This window comes from Schistocerca piceifrons, chromosome 1 (assembly GCF_021461385.2).
Source record: "Schistocerca piceifrons isolate TAMUIC-IGC-003096 chromosome 1, iqSchPice1.1, whole genome shotgun sequence".
NCBI classification, from domain to species: Eukaryota; Metazoa; Arthropoda; class Insecta; order Orthoptera; family Acrididae; genus Schistocerca; species Schistocerca piceifrons.
The window spans coordinates 1,057,310,799-1,057,325,812 of NC_060138.1; positions in this window are offsets into that span (position 1 = coordinate 1,057,310,799).

Here is a 15,014-nt window from a genome sequence, read left to right on the forward strand (position 1 = left end):
TTCGCGACCGATCGGAACTTACGTTCTGGACAACCCTCGTATGTTATTCATGGAAGCACTGGACCGTGTAGTGACAAAAGCCGACATGCTCGTGACTGTTTGCCTCGGATATACCAGCCGACAGAATAAGCTACGAGCGTCCAGTGTGTTGTCGCAGCGTGTGCTGTGGCTGCAGTCCTGGTATTGCCGTTTAAGTGGGGTCCAGAATTTCAAATCACCATTTAGGACAGTCTTAGCAATATCAATGCACTTTCAATAACGAGTACTAACTATATCAAGACAACCGCAAAAGAATTAAAAAATGCAAAACTCGTTCATTGTTGTTGACTTTTACTCACAACATACTTCTTAAAGAGATACTGATGTGTAAGTATGGCCATGGAAATGGAAATACTGAATACATTCAATGGGGTAAGTACTACTGAGATTAACTTTTTGGGTTATGTTTAATCTGAAAAAAACTGAAGCGTGTGTGGTATCAGGATGAAGAATTAATAGAAACAACAAATATTTCTACACCCTCCCGGTATAACGAGGGTTAAACTAAATGCCAGAGTAAGTTTCTTTTTTGTTTTTTTTCTTTCTTTTGTTCTTTTTTTTTAAAGAGAACGTGGTTGATTTCCTTCTCTATGCTTGTACACCCTGAATTTATTTTTAGTATACAAGCAACAAGTTAGCGTATTCAAAGAGAGAATTTCTCACTAATATAATCCCGAAATGTGTACTAATATGAAACATTAGCATTACTTTAAGGATGAAATTTCTGAAGGTGTACGTCTGGAACACAGCACTGTGTGGAAGTGAGTTAAAGCCTTAAGAAAGATGGGGTGTTACAGAAGGACGCTGAAATATGGCTGAGGGCATTGGATGTAATTGCCCCTCTGAGATGAAAAGGCTGGCACGAAAGAGGAAGTCCTGGCGGGTCGGATGAAATATGTCAAGAGGCTGGTGACTCAAAAAAAAATTAAAGAAACGATTAGACCTTATCTCTTCTTTCGTTTATCAGAAAAAGTCGGTCTCCTAGTTGCTTTGGTACAACTCACCACGACGTTCTCCCCCCATTGTAATGGACCCATCTCTGATTAATACTCATTGTTATCTCTCTAGCTGTCATACTGTGAACTTCATTTCAGTTTTCCCCCCCTTTTTTTTAGAAATAATTACCGCTAAAGGCAACTAAATTGAACTAATGTGCGGTTTACCTGCAATATAAAATCGACGTTGGCAGAGTACAGTCATACATGTTGGGCCGTGGTAAAAATTGCTGTTTTGAAGAGCGCGCCGCAGCGCATAGTGTGAAGCAGTCGCCCTCCGTTTCTGTCGGTGGCGCCGCTGTGGCAATCGCAGCTTTGGTGTTTCCCTCTTGTGGGGCGGCGGGTGGAGTAATTGTTTATATACAGTATAACTAAATCTGAGGGGCGTGCGATAGGGAGCTTCCCTTGTGATTAGCTGATTAGGGTCACTCCAAAGGGTGCAATTTGCTGCCCTTAAAACTTGTTTTGCGTATATATACAAAAGTTTGCTCATTATGACGACTGAATATTATTTGTTTTGATACTTGCAGGAGAGGTATCTGTGCTAAATAAATAATTATTTGTTTTTAAGTTATTTTATTTGCGCTCAGCACCTTGCTACTCCCAGATCCTAGCTTCCTACCAATTCAGTAGTGAGCCAGCTTTTACACCTTAGCCACCAAACTCGCTTGTCCTGAACCTTATTGAACACATCTAGGAAACTTGTCAGGCGTCACCTCCGTGCTCACAAGAGACCGGCGCTTTATGTACCAGTACTGCGTGGCACGTGCACAACCCTCTGGTGCCACATACTATACCACCGGAAACCTATCTGAGACCTGAATCCATAACATGAAGGATCGCTGTTGTCCCGAGCGACTGAAAAAAAGCGCAGGTGACGCCTGTATATAAGAAGGGTAGAAGGACGGATCCTCAGAATTACAGACCAATATCCTTAACATCGGTTTGTTGCAGGATTCTCGAACATATTCTCAGTTCGAATATAATGTATTTCCTTGAGACAGAGAAGTTGCTGTCCATGCATCAGCACGGCTTTAGAAAGCATCGCTCCTGCGAAAGGCAACTCGCCCTTTTTTCACATGATATCTTGCGAACCATGGATGAAGGGTATCAGATGGATGCCATATTCCTTGACTTCCGGAAAGTGTTTGACTCGGTGCCCCACTGCAGACCCCTAACTAAGGTACGAGCATATAGGATTGGTTCCCAAGTATGTGAGTGGCTCGAAGTCTCCTTAAGTAATAGAACCTAGTACGTTGTCCTCGATGGTGAGTGTTCATCGGAGTGAGGGTATCATCTGGAGTGCCCCAGGGAAGTGTGGTAGGTCCGCTGTTGTTTTCTATCTATATAAATGATCTTTTGGATAGGGTGGATAGCAATGTGCGGCTGTTTGCTGATGGTGCTGTGGTGTACTTGAAGGTGTCATCGTTGAGTGACTGTAGGAGGATACAAGATGACTTGGACAGGATTTGTGATTGGTGTTAGGAATGGCAGCTAACTCTAAATATAGATAAATGTAAATTAATGCAGGTGAATAGGAAAAAGAATCCCGTAATGTTTGAATACTCCATTAGTAGTGTAGTGCTTGACACAGTCACATCGATTAAATATTTGGGCGTAACATTGCAGAGCGATATGAAGTGGGACAAGCACGAAATGGCAGTTGTGGGGAAGGCGGATAGTCGTCTTCGGTTCATTGGTAGAATTTTGGGAAGATGTGGTTCATCTGTAAAGGATACCGCTTGTAAAACACTAATACGACCTATTCTTGAGTACTGCTCGAGCGTTTGGGATCCCTATCAGGTCGGACTGAGGGAGGGCATAGAAGAAATTTAGAGGCGGGCTGCTAGATATGTTACTGGTAGGTTTGATCATCACGCAAGTGTTACGGAAATGCTTCAGTAACTCGGGTGGGAGTCTCTAGAGGAAAGGAGGCGTTCTTTTCGTGAATCGCTACTGAGGAAATTTAGAGAGTCAGCATTTGAGGCTGACTGCAGTACAATTTTACTGCCGCCAACTTACATTTCGCGGGAAGACCACAAATATAAGATAGGAGAGATTAGGGCTCGTACAGAGGCATATAGGCAGTCATTTTTCCCTCGTTCTGTTTGGGAGTGGAACAGGGAGAGAAAATGCTAGTTGTGGTACGAAGCACCCTCCGCCATGCACCGTATGGTGGATGCGGAGTATGTATGTAGATGTAGGTGGAGAGCGTCGAAGTTATAGGCCCCGGCACCTGCATATTATGCGTATACATACGGGGTGATCCCGTGATGATGTTAAAAACTTTTAGGGAGGATAGAGAAGAATATATGTAACTGTTTGACTGAAGGAACCCTGGTCCGGAAACGAATGAGGCAAAAGTTCTAAACGAAATTGTTCTGATTGGTCTGACAGTGGAATGCTTATACTGGTATTACTGTTGGTAAGACTGTGGAGTAGGCAAATTTTTTCAGAGACAGCAGTATGGACCAAAAAAATGCTCAGTAAACATGGATTTCAAAATGTGTATTTTAAGAGCTACAATCAGTTGTTCAGTGGAGGAGATGTGTTTCTCATTTTATCTTGTTTTGGTACACATTGCCACCTCTGAAAGTTGCCTTCCTTAAAACCTTAGCAACAATAGCATCGGTACATGTATCCCAATTTCAGAGGTATCGGAACAAATTTCATTTATAGCTTTCGGCTCATTCGTTTCCTGATTACGGTCTCTTCCTACAAATTGTTACATTTATCCTTCTCTACTATCCCTGAAAGTTTGTAACGTCATCATGCAATCACCACAGTGTCATGATACACAGATGACGACGCCTATGATTTCGACGCTTAAGAGAGTCATTGGATGTTTTTTTTCGGACACGGGTTCCTATCTTCATTTGGTTCCACACGACAACTTCTACCACTCTCGAAGTTTGTCAGCGTAATTTTTAAAACACCCTCTATATAATTACGCCCAATGATCCATTCAGCGCGGATGCACACCACGCTCGAGCTATTAAGGGAATCGGCGAATCGCCACGAATAGTGAAGATAATGGCGAGGGACACTACGTTAGTAATGTGCGGGTTATGTTGAGAATTTGGGTGCGACGGGAGACGTGCTAGGGTAGTCCGTGCAGTTGCGGTGACCATTGTATCTGGATGGCCCACGACGGTGCTCTATAATTTTCTTTTTTTTCTGTCTAAAGTTGGCTGCTGCGCTCGTGGAGTATCGACACCGCATGTGGCAAGTTCTAGAAGTGTTTCTCTGTGTTTGTTTTATCTTCCAGCCCGATTACTAAAGACACAGTTTAGTAAGTCAACTATAAATGAGAATTTTAGAAATACTTTGTAAATTCAAAAAAGAAAATGATTTGAAGACTTAAAAAAAAGAAAGATCAGGCGATCGCAAAGAAAAGAAGAAAAAAGTGGTTGGAGCATTCGACATTCGCCTAGTAAGCGGGAGACCCCAGTTCAAATCCCGGTCCGGTACAAATTTTCAACTTTCCGCTGACGCAAATCAGTGCGTACATGCAGCTACGTATCCTGATTTCCTTGTGTCTTGAAATCTAAACGGTTCCGTTATGAGATAAACTGAATAGTTATCGCTTAAGCTTGCTGCTATCATAGTAGATCAGTTACATAAACAGACCATTAAATAGAACGGACCAGATATTTGGGATGTACACTCGGCTAAGAATGACCTAGTGAAACAAAATATTATTTTGAGGAGGCGGTGGTTCACAGCTACTAAAAATTTACGAAAATTCATGATTTGCACAGTAGCTTTATTTCATTTTATAATAAACTAACAAATCCGGCAGACAACATGTTATTCTCGGGCACTACCTTGGAGAGTTCAATAAGTAATGCAACATTTTTTCTGGAAGCAGGTAGATTTTATTGAAAATTCCAACACACCATATTACTCCCTACTCTTTTGGCTGCAAAATCCAGTTTTTCAACATATTCTCCGATCAGTGTGAAGGCCTTACGCCAACTTACTGGAAGGGCCTGTACGTCCTATGCAACCATGCTACTGGTCGACGGCGGAGTCAACGTCTTGCTGCATCAGTGATCTCCCCATCATCCAAGTATTGCTTCCAATGGAGTGCAGCGTTCATTAGACCAAACAGATGGAAGTCGGAAGGTGAGGCCGTAAACTCTTTACACAACTTATGAACATTTTTGACTTACATGCATGACTGTCCATACATTTCCGTCAAATGTGAATGAATTTCAAATAGTTTAACAACTTTAGTGTTCACAAACGCAAAATCCGCACAAGCTTCGCATCTGGCGGTAGTGTTCAGTGGCAGCTCCACTTTGAATGGCTGCCAAGCTAATACTGAGCATCTGAGCAAAACATGAGCGTGTTCAGTTGGGACCGGAGGTAGCGTCAGTCAATGGTATGGCCACCAACTGTATGAACTGTTTCTCTACATCCCCCCCCCCCCAAAATGGGAAGGTGTGGGAGCCAGCCAGTGGGGTGGATGAGGAAAAACATTCTAGTGAAGCTTCGTAAGCTCCTGTCGGGTGTGCAGACTTTTATGCAGCCTTGAGTTGTCATGGAGAAGGAGAAGTTTGCATTTTTGTGGCGACCCTGAGGTCGTTTCTTCAATTTCCTGAGTGTACCACAACACACTTCAGAGTTAGTCGTTGCATCATGAGGGAGGACATCAGGCAGAATAAAGCCTTTAGAGTGCCAGAAGCTCGTCTCCATGACTTTACTGGCTGAGAGTGTGGGTTTCAACTTTTTCTTCAGATGGGAGGCGGTGTGGCACCACTTCACGGATTGCCGTATTGTTTCCGGTAATCAATGACGAATCCACGTGTCATCGACTGTGGTGATGTTCGACACTAAATTGACACGATCAGCCTCGCAACGCGCAAGCAATTCCCCGCCTGTCCTCCTTCGATACTTTTGATGGTCTTCTGTTAGAAGGCGAGAAACCCAGCAGGCACACACCTTTGAGTACTCCAACTGGTGGAGTATGTCAGCGCTACCAACGCCCAGTTGTGCTGCGTGCTGTTTGATTGTGATCCGTCGATCGCCTCGAATGAGTGTGTTTGCTTGTTCCACCACTGCTGGTGCGACAGCTGTGTGTGGCCGACCGGTAGGCGGAAATGGGACTGCTTTGGGCGACCCTGTTGCGATGATGACAGACGCCTCGCCCAGCGACTCAATGTGCTTTTGTTCACTGCAAGCGCCTATGAATATCTGTGATGTAATGGTTTCCCACCAAAACAAACACAACGACAGCTCTCTGCTTGGAACCACTTCTGTTACAGGGGCTGTTTTGAAGACTACTTAAAGCGCCACCACCTATCGGACCTTCAGTAAACAGTAGGAATCGAAGTGGGAATCTACAGGATGAGGCAAATAAAAGCGGCCCGCAGAATAGAGGTCGAGGGTACAAAGAAACATAGCAGAGGAAAGGAAATTCAGTACTAACTTGACTACAGCAGATGTTGAAATTGACCACTATTCATCTCTTGGTATTTTTTTGGGCGCTGGTCAGCAAGTTGCTGAAGGCGGATCGAAGTTGAACTGCTGGAACTGTTGCAGTTTCATCCGAAATGTTCTACTGTAGTTCCTGAAGACTATGACGGTTGTTTCGATACACCTTAGAGTTGAGGACTCTCCACACAAAGTAATCGCACACTGACAGATTTGGTGACATGGGTGGCCAGCTAGGGCCGCCACTAGTGACCTGCTATCAACTCCGCCAGGTATGAAGATTGTCTAAATGAACTCCGACGTTCGGATGGCTGTGTGGGCAGTTGCTCCATCCTGTTGGAAGTAACTCTAGGTATTTTCCTCACGTACAATCGTGTCCACCCGTCCGGGCCAGTTTTATTTGCTCACCTTGTACGATGTCCCACAACAAATTCCGCATTTTTCATTCGAAATTGCCCCGGAAAAGTAATAAGTATCATTACTCATTGAAAGCCCCTCGTACACTATGTGATCAAAAGTATCCGGACACCTGGCTGAAAATACTTAAAAGTTTTTGGCGCCCTCCATCGGTAATGCTGGAATTCAATAGGGTGTTGGCCCACCCTTAGCCTGGATGACAGCTTCCACTTTCGCAGGCATATGTTCAATCAGGTGCTGGAAGGTTTCTTGGGGAATGGCAGCCCATTCTTCATGGAGTGTTGCACTGAGAAGAGGTATCGATGTCGGTCGGAGTGGCCTGGCACGAAGTCGGCGTTGCAAAGCATTCCAAAGGTGTTCTACAGGATTCAGGTCAGGACTCTGTGCAGGCCAATCCATTACAGGGATTTTATTGTCGTGTAACCACTCCGCCACAGGCCGTGATTTATGAGCAGATGCTCGATTGTGTTAAAGATGCAATCGGCATCCCCGAATTGCTCTTCAACAGTGTGAATCATGAAGAAGCTTAAAACATCAATGTAGGCCTGTGCTGTGATAGTGCCACGCAAAACAATAAAGGGGAGGCAAGCCCCCTCCACGAAAAACACGACCACACCGTAACACCTCTGCCTCCGAATTTTACTGTTGGCACCACACACGCTGGCAGATGACGTTCACAGCGCATTCGCCATTCCCACACCCTGCCATCGGATCGTCACATTGTGTACCGTGATTGGTCACTCCACACAACGTTTTTCGACTGTTCAATATCGCTTACGCTCGTTACACCGAGGCGTCGTTTGGCATTTACTGGCATGATGTGTGGCTTATGAACAGCCGCTCGACCATGAAATCCAAGTTTTCTCACCTCCCGCCTACTGTCATAGTACTTGCAGTGGATCCTGATTCAGTTTGGAATTCCTGGGTGATGGTCTGGATGGATGTCTGCCTATTACACATTACGAGCCTCTTCAACTGTCGACGGTCTCCGCCAGTCAACAGACGAGGTCGGCCTGCACGCTTTTGTGCTGTACGTGTTCCTTCACGTTTCCACTTCACTATCGGAAACAGTGGACCTGGGGATGTTTAGGAGTGTGGAAATCTTGTGTACAGACGTATGACTCAAGTGACACCCAATCTCCTGACCATGTTCGAAATCCGTGAGTTCCGGTCAGTGCCCCATTCTGCTCTCTCACGATGTCTAATGACTACCGAAGTCGCTGATATGAAGCACCTGACAGTAGGTGGCAGCACAATGCACCTAATATGAATGTGTTCGGATACTTCTGATGACATACTGTGTATACAAATAAAAAGATCGTAGTTAGGTACAGTGATCACAAACGAAAACGACACTGATATATGTACGAAACAATTATATTACGACCTCAATAATAGCGATTTGTCAGACTTCGTGTATCCAGGTCAGTGCTAAAAACTAAATGCATCAAAACTAAGAATGCAGGAAAACATCCAACTACTCACACGTAAGGTAATAATAAGGGATCCAAACACTCTGTCAGACTGAAGTGGTATATATTCTTCTGTGACAAAGACAGTGTCAAAGATAGTATTATCCATACCACAGAGGTTCTCCGTGCATACGTGACTAGTCATATGAAGTGTACCTCTCATGTCAACCAAAGGTTGAGAATTGTTAATGACCACTTTATGCGTGGTAACTTTTCTATCTTGTCAGTTACAAATTGAGGTGTCTGAACCAATTAAAAGTATGAGCACGTTATAGCTTAAGTAGGAAGGCATAATATATAACAGTGTCTATCAAACAATGGTACACATCTTATTAATGTATTAAACAATTACATACTGCGATAGACAAGTTGTCCAATACAGAGAGAAATGCGGCACAGTGATTCTTAATGTGTCCAATACTGGCACAGAAACAAAGTTTTTCGTGTCCTAATGGCTCATCTTCAGATAATTTAGATATTCAAAAAATGGTTCAAATGGCTCTGAGCGCTATGGGACTTCACTTCTGAGGTCATCAGTCCCCTAGAACTTAGAACTACTTAAACCTAACTGACCTAAGGACATTACACACATCCATGTCCGAGGCAGAATTCGAACCTGCGACCGTAGCGGTCGCGCGGTTGCAGACTGTAGCGCCTAGAACCACTCGGCCACTCCGGCCGGCAATTTAGATATATTTTACCTAATGGTCCAACTAAATAAATGCAACTGAGTCTGCTAGCAAACCAAATATGACTAAAAAAACAACTTACAAATGCGACGTACCGTTCTTTTTGCAGTTGTGCGGATTTTCCGTACAGATGATTACATTAAACTGAGATGAATCTACACATTGCACTGGAATTTTTGGCACATTTTAATTACCTGTACACTCCTACAGTATTTTTAAGTTTTCTTCCATACTTTTTATCCGAATCTACACTCCTCAACATTCCATCCCAATACATTCTGTTCCATTCCATTTTCTCATCGGTGGTCACGCAGAATCTTCACGCTTTACGGGGCTGGCTCGAGGATGCTCTGCGTGTTGAGTTGAAGTTACGTCCCGATGGTGATTCCAGTGCTGTAACTCACAAGAATAATGGTGAGGTCGTGCCGGTGCTAGTGCAGCTTGGCCTAACTCTTTGTTTACAACGCTTCTACCTTCAGTCGTATCCAGACTTAATACCTGTTGTTCAAATACAGAGATTTTGTTCTATGCTTACGGTACAATAACGGTTTTTCTCTTGTCCATCCGTGAGTTTAGAGCGTGGTATTAATTACCTTCCCACTATTGTAATATTGCACGGAATATTTTAGAATGTACAGTCTTTTTTTCTGGTTTTCGTGTTTTGCAGGATTGTTCTCCACGTGGTCCACCGCAGGACAAATGCGATTAAGTTGTTGCCACTGATCACTGAATGTCTGAATAATAATAACACACGATTACGTCCAGGCACCTGTGATTTATTTTCATCCAACAGCTATTTATGAAGTTTACACGTTTTGAAACTGTTCATACGTGCTCTCATATACGGTACGATATTTGATTTGAGGACAATTTATCGCTTGGTCTCGGCCTTCAGCGGAGTTATTGTTCAAAAACGAGCTGCTATCAGCAGAAATATTTTGAATTCTTTGTATGCATATTACAGCCAGTACCGTAAGCCATTGTTAGCGAGACTTCGAGACTTCATTCTGTTCTAGACTATGGTTCACGTGACTGCTACATTCCAAGTTCTTTTCGTGAATAGATGTTAGACTCCAGTGTGAAATTCCACATAGTAATCACGTAATCTGGATATAAGGTAGGTTACGATCCCACTTACAGATAATGCCAGGCAGTTACTTGGTGTAGAAACATTGCATTCATTTAAATACTCGTTCAAGCTCCCCACTCTTTTCCGTTGCTGAATGAAATATTCCCTACTTCTGAATATTTGAATTTTACAGAGGTCAGATAGCGTTAATCATTATTCTTGGTAAAATCGTGTATGAGAGGGGAATATATTCAGGACTTTTTATTGAAGTCACATTTCTTACGTACTCAATTTAGTCACAAAAAAGAAGCGTGATTCTCTTAAACGTTCATGAAATCAGGGAAAACAACCGAAAACTTTGCATCATGTTTCATGACAGCTCCAGCCCTCTCATAGTACGTTAAGCAATTTATTGCTTAACGGAGAAAAATTTGGAATTAACGTCCAATTTTTGCAGTTACCTTAATCACCTCACAAAGCTACCGAATATTTCCAGAGCCGTGATTTTCAGATAACAATACCAAAATGAAAAAAAAAATTTTCAGTTGGTTCGAACATACCCGAAAAATGTATAATTTTAAAGGTAAATGTTGTGAGAATCAGTAAAACGGTTTACACCAAAAAGTATAATTTTTTTCACTGCTCTTTCAAATACTTAAAAGACGACTCTCGTAGAGCCCCTACTTGTGTTTTGTATGTTGGTCACATTGAGGCAAGAGCGTAAGAACCTTCCAAGATTTACAACTCGACAGAACACTAATTTTTAGATTTCGACAGATGTGAGCAGGATTTTAGTCATGACTGTTATGATTTTATAAATGAACGTTATTTGCAAATATTTTTAGCATGGTAAAAGAGGCCGCCAGATAACAGCAATTAAATCTTGTAGCGCCATCACCAGTAGCGGAGCTCCAGAATCAATCCGCAGTCCAAGCGATGACACGATGTGACTTAGCACATATGTTCCCAACCTGTTTCTTGTTCTTGTAGAACAGCAACCCGTGGACGTGTTTTCCAAATTATGACGTTTGTTCCTTAATCATTCTGTATCTTATCTGTTCACCTATTCTTAAACAATTTATTGTAGCACAGTCTCTCAGGTGAATCTTGTGATTTCTCCCGTTTTTTCGCGATACACATTTAACTTTTTTTATTAGACATTATGCCCTCGAGATACATTCAGAACATGTATTTTATATTTATCTCAAGAGATCTCTTGTTGGAAACTCATTTATTCGCCCATCCTTATTTTCTACGCATCGAATACAAATTTGTTCCTTACAACAATATTACTTCATTTTAGAATTTTTCTCCAATTTCATCTTCTTGTTACCACTCTTCACCAACCAATTTTAGTATGTTTCGTTTGGTATCATTAGTGTAGACACTATGTTCAACAATATGTGTTTGTACTGTAATCGTTATTTAAGTTACGAATCGAACTCAATAAAAATTCAGTGTGGTATGTAAGAGACTATGAAGTAGGGTATGCCATCTCTGGCCGCTATCCTTAAAATTTTGTCCTCATCCTTCAGTACTTATCAAAACAAAAGTTGAAAAATAAGGGAGACAAGATTGATACCAGGCTAGATGTTTTTAATTTGGTATTTAACTCAGACTGCTTTAACACACCCTTCAACATTTGACTGAATTTTCTCAAGTTGAGAAATGAAAAGGAGCTACCTGCTTTAATCGGTACAAACTTTCTAAAACCAAGACTACATAAATATTTCTTTATTTACAACAACCGGTTTCGACAGAATTTGCTGTTATCTTCAGGTCTTCAAAAATTTTTGTTATAAAATGTGTTCGTTTTGAGTTGGAATCTAATGCCAAGTTGTCACATTAGTGACAAATTAAGCACATTATACGAGGAATTGTCACAAATGAAATATTTACAATCAAAACGAGCATTGTCTACATGGCCATGTTCATATATGTAGCGCTTACAGATGATTGTTACGCCATAAAAATCACAATGTTCAGGACATGTATTTACGTACAATGTACAACCTTATACGCCATCTAAGGTGGATCTTGAATGATCACAACATGTCCAGCTAATGTAAGTAGATGTTCTACTGTGCGGTTTGTTGTGTGCTGTGATTTTTATGATGTAAGAATTATTTATGAGTGCTACATATATAGACATAGCAATGTGCACAAGATGCTTTTAGATTTTAAATGTTTTATTTATGACAAGGCCTTGTATAATGTGCTACATTTTATCCACTAACATGACAACTTGGCATCAGGTTCCAACTCAAATTAAACACATTCTATAACAAAAATTTCTGTAGACCTGAGGATGACAGAACGGCTGTCGAAACTGGTTGTTATAAATAAAGAAATATTTATGTGATCTTGACTGCAGAAAGCTTTTACTTTCAACGTTTGACTGCCCCGTACAATTCTCGTCATACCACCGTAACTACTGTGACCTATATCCATTAGAATCTCCATGCAGTAGTAGCTCATTTGCCTCCCACTACGGTTTTCAATCCTGACATCCTTTTCTATTACCAGTTAACTATTCCTTGATGCCTCAGAATGCATCTTAAGAACCTGTGCCTTCCTTTTAACAAGATACACCACAAATTAATTTTCTCGTCAGTTTGAGATAGTATCTTTCATTATTTACCCGATATGCCCATCGAATCTTCGTTATTCTTCCGCAGAAATAGATTGAAAAGCTTGTACTCTCTTCCTTTTTATACAATTTTTCGTTGGAAGTAATTAGGCCTTGTATCAAATACTTCAATAGTTTTTTACTCTCAAATTTCGGTAAATAAAACCTTTAGACGAATAGATGTGCACCAGATCAAGTATGACAGAATTACATATTGTTCACGTCATATTACTGTATATTCATAAAACAAGGAAAGATATATGAAGCGCAGTAGTTTCTATCACGTTTGAGACCATGTATTTATAGAAACGGACTGCAAATTCGGAAGTCCAGTTTTAGCGCTGTGGCTGGTAACGAGAATCTCTGAAACGGCGAAGCTGATCGGCTGTTTGCGTACTACTGTCGTGAGCACTTACGGAATTTGGTTGAAGAATCGTGAAATAACGGGTAGGCCGTATGGTTGTCCACGTGTCCTCACAAACCGTAGCGCTCGGAGGATCTCCCACCGCGTAATCCAGGACAGGCAGCGATCTGTGACAGATCTGAAGGCAGAGTACAATGCTGGTGCACGCACAAGTGTTTCGGAGCACACCGTTCAAAGGCCATTGTGGGACATGGAGCTTCATATCACAACACTCCAACGTGTTCCTGTATTGACCCAACGACATCGTAAGTTAAAATTGCAGTGGGTACAGCGTTACTGAATTTTCACCTTGGATCAATAGAAACAAATCGCCTGTCGAATGAATCGCTATTCTCGTTGCACCAGGTCGATGGTTGGGTCCTTACACGCCATCATCCAGGCGAACGGCTCCTTGAAACGTGCACTGCGCCACATATGTAGGCCTGTGAGAGCAGAATTATGTTATGTGGTGCATTTAGTGGGCCTTCTATGGATCTATGGCAGTACTCAAAGACACTATGACACCAGTGAACTATGTGAACTTTGCTGCGGACCACCTATATCCCTTCAAGGTTGAAGTCTTTTACGATGTCTAAGACAGCTTCCAGCAGGATACTCTCCACGACACAAGGCCAGAATCATGCTGCAATGCTTTGAGCAGTACGGCAGTGGGCTCGCACTGATGTCTTAGTCAGCAATTGCTCCTGATCTGTACGGCAGGACGATATAGTATAAGAGCCTCAGAAAATAATAAGTATATTAGATCAACAAAAGGCAATTTGTTAGTCTCATGCACCGAAAACTAACAAAACAATATTTACCAGAGTATGGACTGGGATGAACAAACAAGTTACAGTAAAACGGGTTTCGGAGACGAACTGAGCAGGTGGTTAATGATATCGTAAAACTCCCATTTAGCAAGAGAACGGTGAGCTTCAGCGCAGAAAGGGACAAGGGCAGAATAACACATTATTCCTTTTAATGTAAATAAGGCCAGGACATAGGGTCATTAACATGGCTAGGCTGCGACCCAGCAAGAAAAATAAAAGTGTATTCGCCTCTAGCGAGACAGTGATTGGCTGAAGCCGTACTTGGCGACGCAGACGCGACATGGTGCGGAGATCCCCGTAATACAAAAGCATTTTCAGACCTTAAATTTCTATCTCTCTCTCGTCTCGCGGCGAACCGCACAGGTGTGTGGAAATAAGCGAAGGCATTGAGAGTTTGCTTTCTTTGATGTGAGGACGATCCGCTTCCCGTATCGTGGCGACAGATAGCAAAGCGATAGTTAATTACTCCTGCGGGAATTTTTGTGGACAAAGAAATTCTGCATTTCGCTCCAACCCATAGCGAGTGTACAATAGCCATTATTTCGACTAGGGGAAGGTTAACGTTCTACGGAATTCAGGAAAGTTGCGACTGAGTGAATTGAGTCAAGGCCAGAATAGGGAACTAGGTTTTCAGATCCAGCACAGAGACAACGCCATTGCAGATGGCGCTTCGTAAAGTACCATCACGCTTTAGGCCACAGTAAATGTTGAGCCTAGACTTTGCTCACTCCAATTTGAGTACACTTTGACCATTGTATATCAAAAGCTAGTATAACAACCTACCCTCACACCGAGTACATGATAGTTTATTTATTGGTTCAAAAAGTAAATTTATTCTCCACCAACTGAGTGTATTGACCAGCTACGACAGTGTAGGTTTAAATGAGCTGATAATAAAGATTAATAATCATTCTTTCCTGTGATAGAAAATTTTCGTGTGTAGAGATAACGATTGTAATAATCGCCATTTCAAAATGTCCAAGAATTAAATATTTTGTTACTGAGTGTCAAAAGTAATTGAACGTGGTTGTT